This window comes from Phacochoerus africanus, chromosome 1 (assembly GCF_016906955.1).
Source record: "Phacochoerus africanus isolate WHEZ1 chromosome 1, ROS_Pafr_v1, whole genome shotgun sequence".
NCBI lineage: Eukaryota > Metazoa > Chordata > Mammalia > Artiodactyla > Suidae > Phacochoerus > Phacochoerus africanus.
In genome coordinates this window covers 224,520,125-224,536,375 of record NC_062544.1, presented here as the reverse complement: position 1 = coordinate 224,536,375, position 16,251 = coordinate 224,520,125, and the positions used below count along the sequence as shown (strand labels likewise).

At 38.4% G+C, this 16,251-nt stretch overlaps 1 protein-coding gene across 3 annotated transcripts in view; it reads right to left on the bottom strand.

The window, feature by feature from the left end:
- The window catches only part of LSAMP (limbic system associated membrane protein), a 623,529-nt gene that overhangs the window by 336,212 nt on the left and 271,066 nt on the right, over positions 1-16,251 (bottom strand). The window lies entirely within an intron of this gene.

The window sequence follows — 16,251 nt, the reverse complement described above, 5'->3', positions numbered from 1 at the left end:
ATGGTGATGCACTTCTTTTTTGATAAGGCTCTCGAATAAATATCATTTTTTAAAAAGGGGGGCTCTCTGAGTGACTAGAAGCATTTCTTATACTGACTTCAGCAGCTGAGAGATACATGAAAATGCCCTGTGTATCCACAACACTACCAAAAAATATATACTGTTGAAACAGCAAGTATCTTTCTATCATTGAATCTTACTCAAGGTACATATGAAGAACTAGTAAGTACATTCATTGATTGGGTTGCAATTAACATGTTCAATTATTAGATGACATAAAATGTTGAATTAAATGTACAAAGCTAATTCAAAAGTATCCAGACTTCACTAAAGTTACTTAATGTGCATTAATTAGTAAATTACACTCTTCTGACCTCATGAGTGTGTTAGAATTTCACACATTTACTTTTCACAGCAGGGGCCCGAGCCTAGTCATCACTTTCAATTAAACTAACACAAGAAATCAAGGCCTAGGATTTATTTAAATCGACAAATTATTTTTAAAACTCCCAATGTAAAAATAGACCTTTAATTCATAAAGTAGCTAATTATTCTCCCCTATAGTAGACTCTAGCTATTGTTTGATAATTGAGTGTAATGTCTGTACCTGTTGACTTAAATATTCTTAGACACTTGGCTTAAAGAACATTTAAAAGCCTCAAGAATAGAAAGGTATTTTTCAGCTGTACTATTATGACTTTTTTTAAACTGCAAATGAACACTTTAGGTGAAATAATTCAAATACCAACCATATGGTAGCAGAAAGAAAAGTTAAAATGGTGTCTCTATTATCATTAAAAAAGACTGGCCAAAGAAAAACTAGACATGAGAGACAGGGTCAAAGGGGACTGAGGGCCAAGAAAAAGAGTTTGAGGAGTTCCCATTGTGGCTCAGCAGGTTAAGAACCTGACTAGTATCCATAAGGACATGGGTTCGATCCCTGGCCTCACTCTGTCGGTTAAGGGATCCAGCATTGTTGCCATGAGCTGCGATGTAGGTCGCAGTGCTGCTCAGACCTAGCATTGCTGTGGCTGTAGCATAGGCCAGCAGATACAGCTCTGATTCAACCCCTAGCCTGGGAATTTCCATATGCTGCACCTGCGGCCCTAAAAAAAGGAGAAAGCAAGAAAGCAAGCAAGCAAGCAAGCAAGAAAGAGAGGGAGAGAGAAAGAAAGAAAGAGAGTAAGAAAGAAATAAAGAGGAGCTTGATGATAAATGATGTGGTTATAGAAGTCAGAATGATTAAAGACGTAATGAAAAGAAGCATATAGCCATCTACCTCGAGGGCTGGAAGATGCCCTAAGAGAGGGAATAAGCAGTTTTCCTTTGACCCAGAAATGTTAGAAGCAACTTTTAAAATAAAAAGAAAAAATATGAGGGTGTAATGGTGTAATAAAAATTACTAATTTGGAGAGAAGAGAAACTTGCTGAATAGGTAAAAATCTAAATTGCAAAATATAATAAAGAAATGCAATTTCACGACTTTAGCATATGTAAACTATCTTTGGTTCATAAAGTGTTTCCAGGTAGTTTCCTACTGGATCTGCTTTAAGAATTGAAAGAGTCATTTGACAGAATCTCAGATGGGGGTGGGAGGACATAGCCACAGCCTATTTTCCATCTTTAACAAGTGTGTGTAGAGTTTCTGCTTACCATAGCCCATTTTAAATCCTGTTATTTCAAAACCTTTCCTCACACTGAGCAAAGGTAGGTCCTGAGGATACAGAGCTGAAAGTCAAAGCCCTTGGCATCCATCAAGAATCTTACAACTTAATGAGGATGACCAAAAAGCAACAGCAGAATTTATCAACATTGCATTAGGCTATGAGGACTATATGTATAGGTGCTACTGGGTTACAAAGAAGGATGTTCGTTTATTTGAGCCTGAGCTCAGGTGAAGAGGAAATAGTAGAAAGGGTTTCCTAGGGATGGTAACATATCAGCTGAGTCTTTTAAATGTTTAGGAGTTAACCCAGTATAAGTAACGGGATAGGTATTCTAAGCATATCTAGTATATTCAAAGGCCTAGAGAATGGAAGATTGTTATAACTAGGGAATATTTAAAGTTCACCATAATTCTAAATACAGAAGCCACCTATCTGCTTTCTCTTTAAATGCTTTTTTAAGTACAAAAATAACTATTATGCCTCTTCCGTTCATCAGTTAAGTCTCTTCTGTTCTGATACTTAATGCTGAGGGCAGTGGGAGAGGGACAGAAATCTGACTTTACTATTGAACCTCAGAGTGCATGCAGTACCTGCTGTCCCAGGAATTTGATCAACTCAACTGAGAAGGAGCAGGTGCCCCAACTTCCTTCATCTGTTCATTATAATGCAGTCAAGGGCACTCCCTTCACCTCCCCCACTCCACCAACTCTGCTGCCACTTGCCTCTAGATACATGGAGAAGGTTGAATAGGTGCATGCTCCTTTTAAGTGAGGGACCCAAGAAGTGACACAAGACTCTAGCCATAATGAGACCAGCAATTAGTTGGTGAACAAAGGAATAAGAATTTACTTATATTGCTGTTTAATGTCTTCTTTCCTTTTTAGTTTATCTGACCTCTATGGACCTGACTTCAAGCCTACCTGACGATCTGTCACCTCTAGTCTAAGATAATTCTTGCATTTGTTCTTCCTCACCAAGCTTGTTTAGTTTTTGGCCCACATCAAGTCTGACATAAATTCTTGGTACAAAGTTATTTTAATTTAATTATGTTTTTAAAAAATTAACGCCAGGACATCCTTTGGGCTTATTCTCACTCCCTAGACTTGTAATATACTCTAGGGCTAATAGCAAACACTCACTGAGGGCTTTACTATGTGGCAGGCATCCTTCTAAATGCTTTCCATGTGTGTATAAACTCATTTATACCTAATAATCATGCTAAAAACTATTTGCATTCATTACCCACACTCTAAGATTTCAACTATAACTTTAAGACTAAGGAATGTGCAGGAGGTCATAGCTAGTTAATAGAGGAGCTGGTGTGTATATCCAGGCAATCTGCCTTCAGGGTACATTCAGGGTCTGCCCTTTTAACCATGACACCGTACTGCCTCAACTGCTTTACCACATTGTGCCTGAATTGTACTTAATTGAGCTTATATAACTTAGAGAGGCTACTGATTGCATCTCCACTTACATGCTTTATTGTAGCAATGAACTGATCAACAAATATTGAATGAGCAACATCCATGGGCCAGGCTCACTGCTTTAGGCATCTCGAATACACAAGGGAAGAAATCATGTGTGGATATTCTTATATAAATTAAATTCTAGGGCTGATCATTGAAATGACAGAAGGTCATGTGAGATGTATCCTGTAGGATGATCCAGATCATGAAGTCCCATTTACTTATTTAGCAAAACAAGAAAATAAGACCTAAAATGAAATCCACTATAAATATACACATGCACACCTCTAAAGTTATAAATATATCATTAGAAAAGTGTGGACTAAATTCCAGCCTCTGTATTCCATCCCACTGGTTTTGTCACTGATACATAATAAAGGATATAAACAACAGATATATTAAAGAAGCACCTCCAAGCATGGTCTCAGGTCTATAAAGAAATAAATACTTTAAAAATTTATATGTAAATTTGCCAAAGTATTATCAGTGTTTACTTTTCCATGATACGATGAATAATTACAACTGTCTTTTATACATTAAAAAGGACCTACATTAAAGATACACATATTTGTGTATACACATATTTGTCACAAAAATGTTTAAACTGTAAAAAAATCCTTTTCTTAAAAAAATTGTAATTGTTTAGAACTATTTTAGGCACTACTACAAAATTTTGTGAAGTTTGATTTCATGTTCTGCTCAAGTTCCTCTCTTGGCCATTCCAGACCTTTTGAGAACACAAAGAAATTTCTCAGACTGGACCTACATGACTTAGCTAATGACTCAACCAACTATGGGGAAATGAGAGTGATTCCATATTTAGGGGCTCAGCTCTGCAGGCTTTCTCCTGAATAATGGCTTTAAATTATGCCACATGCTATGGAGAGCTTGCTTTTGCCCAAGAAAGGATGACTTATCAAACTGTTATCTCTTTAGTAAACTGATTAGGCAAAAGAACTCAAAAAGGACAAAAACAGCTTTGGTGCTTTTTTGGTGCTGAAGAGGCCACACAGATTTCCTGTAAGGAGAAAGAATAAGATCAATCTGGAATCCTAAAATTATCCTACTGTATTAAAATGACTCAGTCTAAATTCCCAACTCTAGCGCATCAGGGTGTATACGTTTTTTTTTTTTTTTTTAATTTTTTGTACAGAATGATGATGGAACATAAAACCAGTAATGGATTTGATTCAGAAGAGGACTTTTATCAGATGGTAACCATAATGTGATTAGAAATTCAGAGGAAACCATATGGGTGGGTGTCATATTATTTAGAGGAGAAAGGGCATTGTGTCAATTAGATCATCGTTCTCTCAGCTTTTACTTAGGGCTGAGAACCAGTTCCAGAGTCAAAGAAGCACTCCACCTAGAAACCTCTTAATTCAATCTTGTGAGATTTCTTTAAGAGTAGTTTTCACATTGCCTTTAACTAAAACTTGGTCTAAATTAAAAACATTCACAGTAGTTCACAACTACTCATTCATTACCTTGACTAATGAGATCTGGTAGATTTGCTTTGCAAATAAGAGAAAGAAAAACTAAGAAAGATCTTATATAAAATTGTGGTCAAATCTGTTGTTTTTAGAGCATCAAAACCAATGAACATGCAAGAGCTCTAGCAGAGTAAGCATTCTAAATCTGCATTTGCTTATTCAAAAGAAAAAAAAAAGATAAATCTCTCAGAATAGTTCATATCATGGAGTAACCTATAATGATAACCTATAATGATAACTATAAGCAGCTTAAAGGTTTTCCTGGCCTATGTACCTCATAGTGTGGTTGTGAGGATTAACAGAGTTACTGCAGGTAAAACACTTACTTGCTGTTCTATTATATATATATATTCAGACAATAAAGCAATATGCCAAGAGATGTGAGTCAGATGATGATGACAATGATGGCACTGTCATGATAACTGTCGATCGCAAATGTACACTGGCCTAACTCAAGGAACCAAAGACTCAATCATATGTGTTATGCCACTTGGTATATTATATACTGTGACTAATTTATAAACACATTTTTTAAAAAAACTCTTACTTTTCCCAAGGTTTTGACATGAAAAAAATTTTAAACACACAGAAAATTTTGGTCTGTATATGGAACACCATATATACACTACTCGGATTCTATAATTAATGCTTTATTATCTTTGCTTAGAAAGGCATTTTTTATTAATGATTTTTATTTTTTTCCATTTTAGTTGGTTTACAGTGTTCTGTCAATTTCTACTGTATAGCAAATTGACTCAGTCATATATCTCTCTCTCTCTCTATCTATTCTTTTTCTCACATTATCCACCATCATGTTCCATCACAAGTGACTAGATACAGTTCTCTGTGCTATATACAAATGCAATAGTTTGTATCTATTAACCCCAAACTCCCAGTCCATCCCACTCTCTCCCCCTCCCACTTGGCAACCACAGATCTGTTCTCCAAGTCCATGAGTTTTTAATAGTGAAACATGGAACACAAAGAGTAGTCTCATAAAACTTATCTTAAATGATCTATTCACTGACAAAATCAGTTGCTCAAGATTTAAGATGCACTTACAAAATCCATTCTCCACAATTACTTAAAATCTTTTCAGACTCAAAGGGAATCTTCTTATCCACTGATTAAACTTTTCACAGCTTCCCACTGGTCTTAGGTTGATGACCTAAGACTTTACTGGGTCCAACAATGAATTTAAGTTCCTGAATCTCACCTAACTGTGACCCTTCCCTTTGATCTGCAATGGGTTCTTTTCAGCTCTTCAAATATGTTTTGCTTAGGGTGTTCCCGACATAGCCCAGGGGAAACAAATACAACTAGTGTCCATGAGGATGAGGGTTTGATCCCTGGCCTCTCTCAGTTAAGAATCTGGTATTGCCATGAGCTGTGGTATAGGTCACAGCAATCTGAGATGAGGCTCAGATCCTGTGTTGCTGTGGCTGTGGTACAGGCTGGCAGCTGTAGCTCCGATTTGACCCCTAGCCTGGAAACTTCCATATGCTTCAGGTTCAGCTCTAAAAAAAGCAAAAAACAAACAAACAAACAAAAATTCGTTCCCTCCTTCTTCAAGGCCTAAACACATCTTCTTCCCCTATCCCTACTCATTCTGCTCTGTTAGCTTATCAATATCCACAAATAAGTCTCCAAAGTAGGAGATGTGTACCCTATGAGAAATGCAAGCCAGTTCTTTGGGGTCTGGCGAGGAAAGAAATCTTTTTTATTTCTATTCACTTTTAATAACTTCAAGGTAAGTTATGTTTTGAAAATACTGAAATATCCATAGGCAAGAACATATATAGGTAATTTACATAATAAATGTATATTTGGACTATAAAAAGTGTTTTCAGGTCACTGCCTCGGATCTCGGCTCAAGAGTTACCTCATCATGAATGCCTTCCTTTATTAAATCAGACTGACACAAAATTCCTGCTGTAGACTCAGAGCATTATACACTTCTGTGAAGCACTGTGGTAGTTATAATTTTACATTTATCTCTGAGACTATCTGATTATGTCTTAGTGTCAGGGTAGCCACTGAGATTTAATTTTGATGACCACTTTAAAAAAAATAATGCCTAGCATGTTGCCTAATTAATGGCAAGTTCTTGACAAATATTTGATCAACATAGAAGAGTGTGTGTGTGTGCACGCACACCCAGATGTGTAAGAAACATATAAATTATAAACATAGTATATATTTGAAACATATACATGTACACATATATATCTGAAACACATGTGTATGCAAATTAGCCAAAATCAAGTTCTATACGTTCTGAGTTTTTTTCCTTTTCTATTTGTAACCAATAAACCCTTTCTCCATTTCTCTAGTTGCTTTTCCCGCTGATTTCAGTGGACTATCTCTGTGTCATATGTTTATTTGCTACAGACTTGTCAGGACAAAGCTCAAATATCAGCTGGGTCCATGACACTCACAGTAATTGCAAAACTGTTTGCTGTAAAACAGATTAAGAGGCCCTACTCAGCAAGCACTGAGCCAGGCTTTTCCCTGGCCACTTCAGGAACATGTGGCAGGGCTCTGTAATGTGATGGATAGCATATGAAGTGCAGAGGGCTGCCCATATGCTGCTGCAATTTTCTTGTACAGGATGTGCTCTTTGGACTTAATAATGGTGATTTAGGACAGTGGTGAAAATCCCAGTTCTCTTTAGGTCTCATTCAGAGTTTCCAGGCAGGGGGTGGCAAACCTATAATTCTACACTGCAGGAAAGAAAATGAAAGAAGGGAAAAGAGACCTCTAGGACTGACTTGCATCAGAACTGATCGGATGAGTTTGTACTACCTGTTACAGAAAGGAAAAGGTAGCACTGCTGAAATCCTGAAAGTTGAGTAAAACAATGCAGGATGCCATATAACATCCTTCTAATTTGGGTGGGGTTTGATGAAGAAATGCTGGAAATAGACTGATAGATCGATAGATCGATAGATATGGATATAGATATATCAATCAAACCCTTGGTGAGATTAGCAAAACACATGTTAGATGTCTTGGAGGGGTAACATGATAAAAGGATGCACATAAAAGGATGTGCAGGGTTTTTATGGGTAGGAACTATGATATGATGAGAATATAGTTATTAAATATTTTAGTTAAATCAGGCTTTACTTATAGAAAAAATAGTTCATAATGCTATGTTTTAAAAGGAGATAAGCAATCTGTGAAGGTCTACATGGGAAAGGAATCTGAAAAAGAATGGATGTGTGTATATGTATAACTGAATCACTTTGTTGTATAGCAGAAATTATCACATGTTAAATCAACTATACTTCAGCAAACTTTTAAATATGAAAAAAAAAGGATACAAGAAAAATGGAACTCTTGGAAGAAAGAGACCAATATGATGAGAAGACACAGTATCATAACTAAAATTAATGGTTACAAAAAGCAAGTTATAATCAGGATGTAACCAGGGAAAAGGAAAGCTTCAGAGGAATGTGATTGGTAGCATCAAGTGGAAAAGTGTGTTTTGTGAAAGGAATATCAGTTGGAGAATTAGGCATATCTTATATAAACTTAAAAGGCAGCACTGGGACTTGTGGATAGATGCTTCAAAGACAGGTTCAAATCCATTTAAAGAAAGGTAGTCTTAGCATGCTGTGAAGATCCAGCAGGCAGTCTCAGGAAGAGAGTGAATGTGGACCACTGAAGGTCATCAATCATAGCCCAGATAATGGGCTTTCAAACCTGAAAGATGATCAGAGTCACCTGGGGAACCCACTGACCATGCCCAGACCAATACAGATGATCCTTATGTCAAGGCCAAGTGTGGGACCCCAAGCTACATGAGTATTCTGTGATGGTAAAGACATAATTCAAGCAGGATGCAGTAGAGGATTTTGCATCAGTGAAGATTCAAAGAATCTTATGATGTTTTCAGTGAAAATTTTTAGTTTCTCTGGGTGTCCTTTCTATGCCTTGTACTTTATTCTCTGGTTATGTTTGCTAATGCAGTCATTGGCAAAAAGAAGAGATAATGGTTCTTACTTGTCACTTCAACCAAACAATTTAGTAATTACTCTCCTGATGGGAACTGCTTTATGACTCCAAAAAAAATGAAGGAGGGAAGAGGGGGACTATATCTCAGTGAAGAAAATAAAATGAGAAAAAAAATAACAAAAAAGAAACAAGCAGAGGAGACCTATTGCAAATAAAATATTTGGCAACATTTTGTTGGCTGGAATGTGAATGTGTTGTGGATGTGTGGACACATGTTATGAAGCATTCTCAAACTTCACTGCAGATAGAGAACATTTGAGAAGTATGTTAACATGCAGATTTGAAGCCTTCATCCCCCAAATTCTGATTTAGTGGGCCTAGAATGGGTCAAAAGTTTGTGTTTTTCTGTTAAATTTTGTTTTTGTCTTTTTAGGGCTGCACCTGAGGCATGTGGAGGTTCCCAGGCTAGGGGTTGAATCCGAGCTGCAGCTGCCCGCCCACATCAGAGCCAAAGCAATGCCAGATCTGAATGGCATATGCGACCTATACCACAGCTCATGGCAACTCCGTATCCTTAACCCACTGAACGGGGCCAGGGATCGAACCTGCATCTTCATGGATGCTAGTCAGATTCACTTCCACTAAGCCATGATGGGAATTCCAAAAATTTGTGTTTTTAATAAGCAAAAGGAACAACTGCACAGATCATATTTAGAAAAAGAATAATTTACCGTGCTCTCAAATAGAACGTTATGCCAAGACGGAAATGCTCTATATATGTGCTTTCCAATGAGATAGTCCCCAGCTACACGTGGCTATTGAGTACTTGAAAAGTAGCTGGTGCAAGTGAGGAACTGTGGCTAGTGGCTGTCATACTAGAGAGTTCAGCTTCATAATATATGTACTTTGTTTTAGGTCAAAGAATGTGCAGTTTACTTTTATATTGTACCTACCACAGTGAGGAAGTAAGATACTATATCACAATAAGAACAGCATGAAATAACATTTTTTGCAGAATGTTTCCATTCAATCCATGAGTGAATACAGCAGTATGATTTTATATTATCAGTATAATCAGAATAAACATTTTCATTTCTATCCCAGTCTGTAAATAGCAAGTAATGCCATATTCACAAGATGAACTAGATGACGCATCCATGGTTAACTCCATTTGTTTGTACTTAAAATAACTCAACACCAAGCAGGAGGGATGTTGTTGGACCATGTGACAATCCCACCAGTTAGATTCATGACTATTCTGCTAATAGTCAAGCACAAAAGCCTTGACTAGGTGTTAGGAATGGCTACACCATAGGCTTAAGAAACTCTCCAAGTCCAAAGACCTCTCCTTTCTAAGCAAACACTAGGAATACTGACTGCTAAGAAAGTCACAACAGAAGAAATTGAGATTCTAAGCTCTCTTACGGATGGGTTTAATGTCAATAAATATTCCAAATCAAAAAAGCATTGTGGTATTGTATTCACACATCAAAAAGAGACAGCACAGCAGATTCTCCTTCAAAAATTAGTTGGATTCCTCTATCAGGCTTAGCAGGGATATGAAGCCTTGTCTTTATTGGACCTGTTCTGAGAAACATTTAGATAGAAAAGCTACAAAATGCACATACACACACACACGCACATACACTCGTACACACAGACTAAATAGATTGGGTTTGGCAGGCGAGGGTGGGGAAAAGTGGATTGGGATGCTGGAATGAGAGTGCATAATCATGTCAAAATAACTCACCCCCAAGCAGAAAAGAAAATAAAAGGGAAGTAGGGCAGAAAAGAAAGAACATTAATGGATCCGCCTCCTTTGCCCCCAGAGACAAAGGTTCTTTCTGCACATTCACATTAGCATTTTGGCATATGAAAATGAATTCTAGTGCTGGTCTGTAACAAATTACTGCTCTCCTAACTAAAATCTTAGATAATCTCATGTGGCTGGCAATAAATGGTCTTACAGAATTGTTCTTAGGGGTTCTGTGATTGGCAGTACACATGACTTATGTACGGGTTGGTACTGGCAATATTCCATGACCTGCGCAGCTCAGTGAAGTTGCCTGGTTCCTGGGAGAACCTCCCCTAGAAAACTGGCTCTGGCCAGAAAACAGGGGGAGGGATGGATTCTGAAGCCAATGGTTCTGAATCTTTCACCAATTATGCCAGGATATCATGAGGACTCACTTTGTAATCAGAATTAGGAAACTATTCCCTACCATAACCTTTTAAAAAGCTATCCACTATATGGAACATCTCAGTGTCTTTTTGTGGGAACTCTTTGCGGGTTCAACCTCTTTGATCATCACAATTTTGTAGATGCAAAAGAGGAAGTTCCTGCTACTAAAGGCCATATAATAAATCAGTGTGTTTGGTTTGGGATTAAAATCCTACCTTTTTTATGCTTAATCTCAGGCACATTTTATGATACCATACTATCTCTTATCTTAACTTCACATTTTTAAAAAATTTAGCAAAAGAAGTTTACAGATTCCATTCAAAATAAATTGAAAAATTGGCATTAACTGATTGTGGGTATTTCTTTTGTACTCACTTCATCTTTCTGTCTATACAGGAGTGTATGTATGTATATACATGTGTATACATGCTTTGCATTCCAAAGCTGTAATTTTGCTAGATGTTCTGGTCTTAATAAATCGTTGTGACTTAACAGTTCTCTCAGCAATTCTAGGCTTTGTTCTCGCTCTTATAGCGGTTCCCATACAGGCTCTGTATGGCTGTATGGCTTGGTAGTCAGCTCTGTCCCCCATTCCCACCCTACCCCCCGACCAGGCCCTGGCCTTCCTGCTCTCTGGTCCACTAAGAAACAACAGATGATTGGAAATTTCTGTGTCTGTGGGAAAAGGAAAGGAGCTTGGAGGAGACGGAAATCAACAAAATGAAAGGAAAGAAAAGCAAGACGACTGCACATATGTATTTCACAGTTTTCAAATGTTTTCACATTTGGAAATAAGAATTACAGGCATCCCAGGGAACCTCTGAGTTATCTAGATAGACTCACGGCTAAGGTTAAAGCTTACTAGAAAATATTTCTAAGTATTATTGATTTTTGTTTTGCATTTTAAGATTGTTCCCTCTAAATTCTCAGCTTGAGTTGGGTCCTTAGAACTTTGACTATGCCAAAATTATACAAATGTTGGATAATGACACTTTTTAACTCAACCACACATTGTGCTTCATAAATTTCTGTCCTATTTACTTAGGCAACAAGCATATGGTTTCCATAGTCAGATTATTTAATACCCAATAATACCCTGTTAGGGGTGTATAGAGCAACGGTCTACTTAAAATCCTTTGAAATTCTAGTGCTTCTCTTTCCCTTTCATTCCTACCTCCATCACATAAGAGTTGTACCAAATAGTAAGAAAAACAAGGGAGGACCAAGAAGAGTTTTTGAGGTGGAGATGTGGGTGAAGAAGATGTTTTGTTATAATTAATCTGGTCTCATTTGAAATCAACATGGGCTGGCTTATCCATCTAACATTGCGGAGTATCTTTATGTTTCAGATCCTCTCCTCATAATTTTGGATATAAGCATGCACATGATGCATTCTCTGCCCTACAGGAGCCTCCAGCTTAGTGAACAATACCAGAAAAGTGTAACTGCCATGTACATGGTGCTAGGGAAACGTGAAGGAGCTGTCCTTAACTAGTAGTACTGAAGTATAGAGAAGGCTTCCTATAGGAAGACAGCTAATTCTGACTTTTTCAAGTGGGTGGCTTTTGTCAACTATTGCCTCTGAGTCTGTCTCACTCGTGACTTTTTAAAAGATCCCACACAGCTCAAATACGTGGGGGATAGTAGATGAAGGCATTCACTGAATCTTCCTCCACATACTGGTCACTATGTTTTGTCCATGCATACAGGTAGTATGTGTGAGCAGAGGATGGACCTGGGCTAAAACTCTGCACACTCACCATATAAACCAGGTCTACTTACCTCTGGTATTTACATGGGCACAGGAGCTGGTTTCAGAAGCCAGACCCTGGCTTATCTGCAGTCACTGTTGACCTCTCTTCAGCCAGAGCCTGGCTCCACACTGCAGTTGTGCCTAATCATTGCAGCTTTCTCCTCTTGTGTTAAATCAATAGTTTATGACATATGCGAGGGAAAGCTGTAAATTTAATTTTGTCCCCTGCGGTGTGATTCGTATCTTGTTTGCTGGCAATGTAATGAATGTGTGTGCCCTCCAGAACCCCCATACAGTGGAGCAATTGGAGGATAAAGAATGAGAAAATAGGAAAACACAATTAGGTAGATGGATTAAAACCAGATTAATCAGAAGCTCAGCTAAAGATAGGCATATGCCGTGTGTGTGTGTGTGTGTGTGTGTGTACACACACATTTTTTTTTTCAGAAATCCACTAAACAGAAGATGATAATTAAGGGGAATCTGGGCTGTAACTGTGCCTTGGAAATTGAAGGGTGATTCAAATAGGTTATTTTTAATTATGATAGAAATTTGAGCAGAAGAAACTGGCTCTACTGACTCCACAGGCCTCATCTGTTGCTGTTCCCACCCCTATCTGCCCCACTTCTATCTTATAAATACACCAAGTTCCTTATCACTGGGGACCCTGCACTCCGATCCCTTGAATGTCCTCTCCTGCTTTATGTGACTTCCTCCCATTGAATTCTCACGGGAGAACTTCCCACCCCATCCAGGCTCTCTTGATCCCTTTAGCCCTGTTACATAATCTTCAGACCTTTAATCATTGAAAATACCTTGTATATAGAGACAATATCTCTAGCTATCTAATTGATATCAACACAGATGCCCTTTATACAGCATTACCACATACCAGGCACTGTTTTATGTTTTTTGTATACTAACATATTTAATCCTTAGAAAAAACTTAGGAGGCAGGCACTATTATTATCCATGTTTTTTAGATGAGGAAATTGAGGCACAGGGGGCTTCAATGATTTTCCCATGTTGACAGAGTTACCAAGGGGCAGCATTAGTATTTGAACTTGGGTGGTTTGACTCCAGAATCCATGCTCTTAGGGACTATACCATAGTGTCTTTCAACTTATATCATCACTATAAGCAACTACAGGCACTCAGCACAAATAAAATAACAATAATGACAAAAGGCCAAATATGTGTGTGTGTGTACATGTTTTTTGTAACTGCATTAGACTATAGGCTCCCATACATATACTCATTTTTGCTACCAGAAAAAAAAAATAGTGTAGATATTCAGAGTCCATCTACAGAGTTCTACTAAACCTATTCAACTTAAAACTTAAGCAATTTCTGCAGTTGTTTGCATATGAATTAAGGCATATTTCTTCACAGCATCCTTTGGGCTGAGAGGTTGTAACACAAATCCACTATTTAGAAAAGAATGAAAAGGGTGTGTGTGTCTCTGTGTGTGTATATAAAAATTGTGAAAGGAAATTGAAATGAGAAAGTCATCAGAATATTGTGAAGCAGATTCACATGCGTCTTTATATCTGATCCACATGTGTCTCTCTCCATCCATCCATCCAACCAATGTCTGCTATAAGCCCATCGCTGTATAAGTTTCGTAAGCAGGGGATATCAGCAGTGACCAAGGCAGATACTGCTCCTGCCCCCCATGGAGATACATTCTATCCCGTATTTTTCTCAATACTTCCCACCCCTCATCTATTCAGCGCTATAATGCAGAGCCAATTTGTAAACAGAGCAGAGAAAAATCTGTGCCTCTATGAAGACCAAAGGCAGAGCAGGAAGAGAGGCATAGCCATCAGAAGGAGTAGCTGGGTGACGGCTGGAGTTGAAAGAGAAAGAGAGCAAGTAGGAAGCCAGGAGATGAAAGTGGGGGAACCAGGCAGAATTGAAGAAGGAATGACAACTCTGTATCAACAGAGTGAGCAGGTCGATCCCATGTACGTAGGACAAATGGAACTATTCACAATAAACTTTAAGCTATATTTTTAGAAATAGAAATTTGTTCAAATTGTTCCTTTTTCTAAGGAATACAAAGGACTCCACCAGCCCATCACCACTGTGCTTGTCTGGGGGAAGATATCAGGAGAGCTTTGATTTCTTTATTGATGGATGGGTCTGTTAGGGTATAGGAGATGATATCCCTGGAGAGGTGCTCTCTCTCTGCCATGCAGGTGGTAGAACGATGGCTGCATTTCCCAAGAATCAAAGGACATTAATTTACATTTGAAACAAGAGGGAAAACAACACCATCATTTTATTGTCAGTTTTGTTTCAATCAACCCACCCCTCACCATGACTGCCAAGAAGACTTTGATAGAAATTCATCCTAGAAACAGGATGTAAAATTTTAATGAGATCAGTTTGATGTTTACAACCTCTAAGAATGTCTCCCAAAAGTCATGTGGTGGGAGGCAGTTTCTTCAGCTTTTCCTGTGCATATCTCTGATCCCCGAGTGTTTAATTTAGCCAGTCCTGACAAGATGGATTGGAATGTCCCTGGCTATACAATATGGGCTCGTCCCTGTGGTGTGAGTTGTCAGGGTGCAGGGCGTCTTGATGCTCTGAGTATCTTGTGCAGAGATGCCTAAAACTCCACGATTAGTGATTAATGCTTCGGAGAAATCAAGGAGATGTTATGGATTAGATAAGATATTTGTAGTTTCAGTTTCTTCTTTTAATTAACAGGAAACAGTACAATTCATTGTATATTTCTAAACACGCAATCTAATTCTGCTGGTTTATTGGTATTTTTCTAAAATGGTGATTCCCTTAAAAGAGACAGCTATAAAAGCCTTGTTCTTTGTTTTTTTTTTTTTTTTTTTTTGCCTCACCCATGGCATGCAGAAGTTCCCAGGCCAGGGATCGAAGCTGAGACACATTGGTAACCTGAGCCACAGCAGTGACAACACAGAGTCCTTAACTACTAGGCCACTAGGAAACTCCTAGAAGCCTTTAAAACTGATTTTGTGTGTGTGGTGTGTGTGTGTGTCTTTTTAGAGCTGCACCCACAGGATATGGAAGTTCCCAGGCTAGAGGTTGAATTGGAGCTGCAGCTACAGGCCACAGCTACAGCCACAACAACACCAGATCCGAGCTGCATCTGCGACCTACACACAGCTCACAGCAACACCGGATTCTTAACCCACTGAGCAAGGCCAGGGTTTAAGCCTGCATCCTCATAGATACTAGTCAGGTTCATTACCACTGAGCCACCATGGTAATTCCTAAAACTGATTTATTGATCAAGTAGTTTGGCTTCCTATGCTTATGAGTTTGGAAAGGGCATATGAGAAAAAATAACATGGTAAGAAACGCCATAAGATAAATTTATTTTTTTTCCCCAAACTGCCTCTGGTGAATCTGGTAGTTGAATGGTTGTTCTTCAAGACCCTTTGCTATTTTTCAGTTTACATCCAGACCAGGAAATAGTAAGAGAGAGAGGCTGAGGCAAGGGCTGACCACAGGGTCTGAGGTGTCTGCCACATGTTAAGCTTCCAGTTCATCCCTTTATCCCTGTCTGCCTCCCATTATGAAAGTGCAGAGTGACCAGTCCTGGCCCTTTTGCCTGTTTCCAGGATGTCTGGAGCCCAGCAATGCCAACACAACATCGTCTACTCTCTGCAGAGAAAACTATCACCATTTAGGAGGAAGGTCCTCCAGAAATTAAACCTGTTTTTCGTAACCTTATTTTACATTT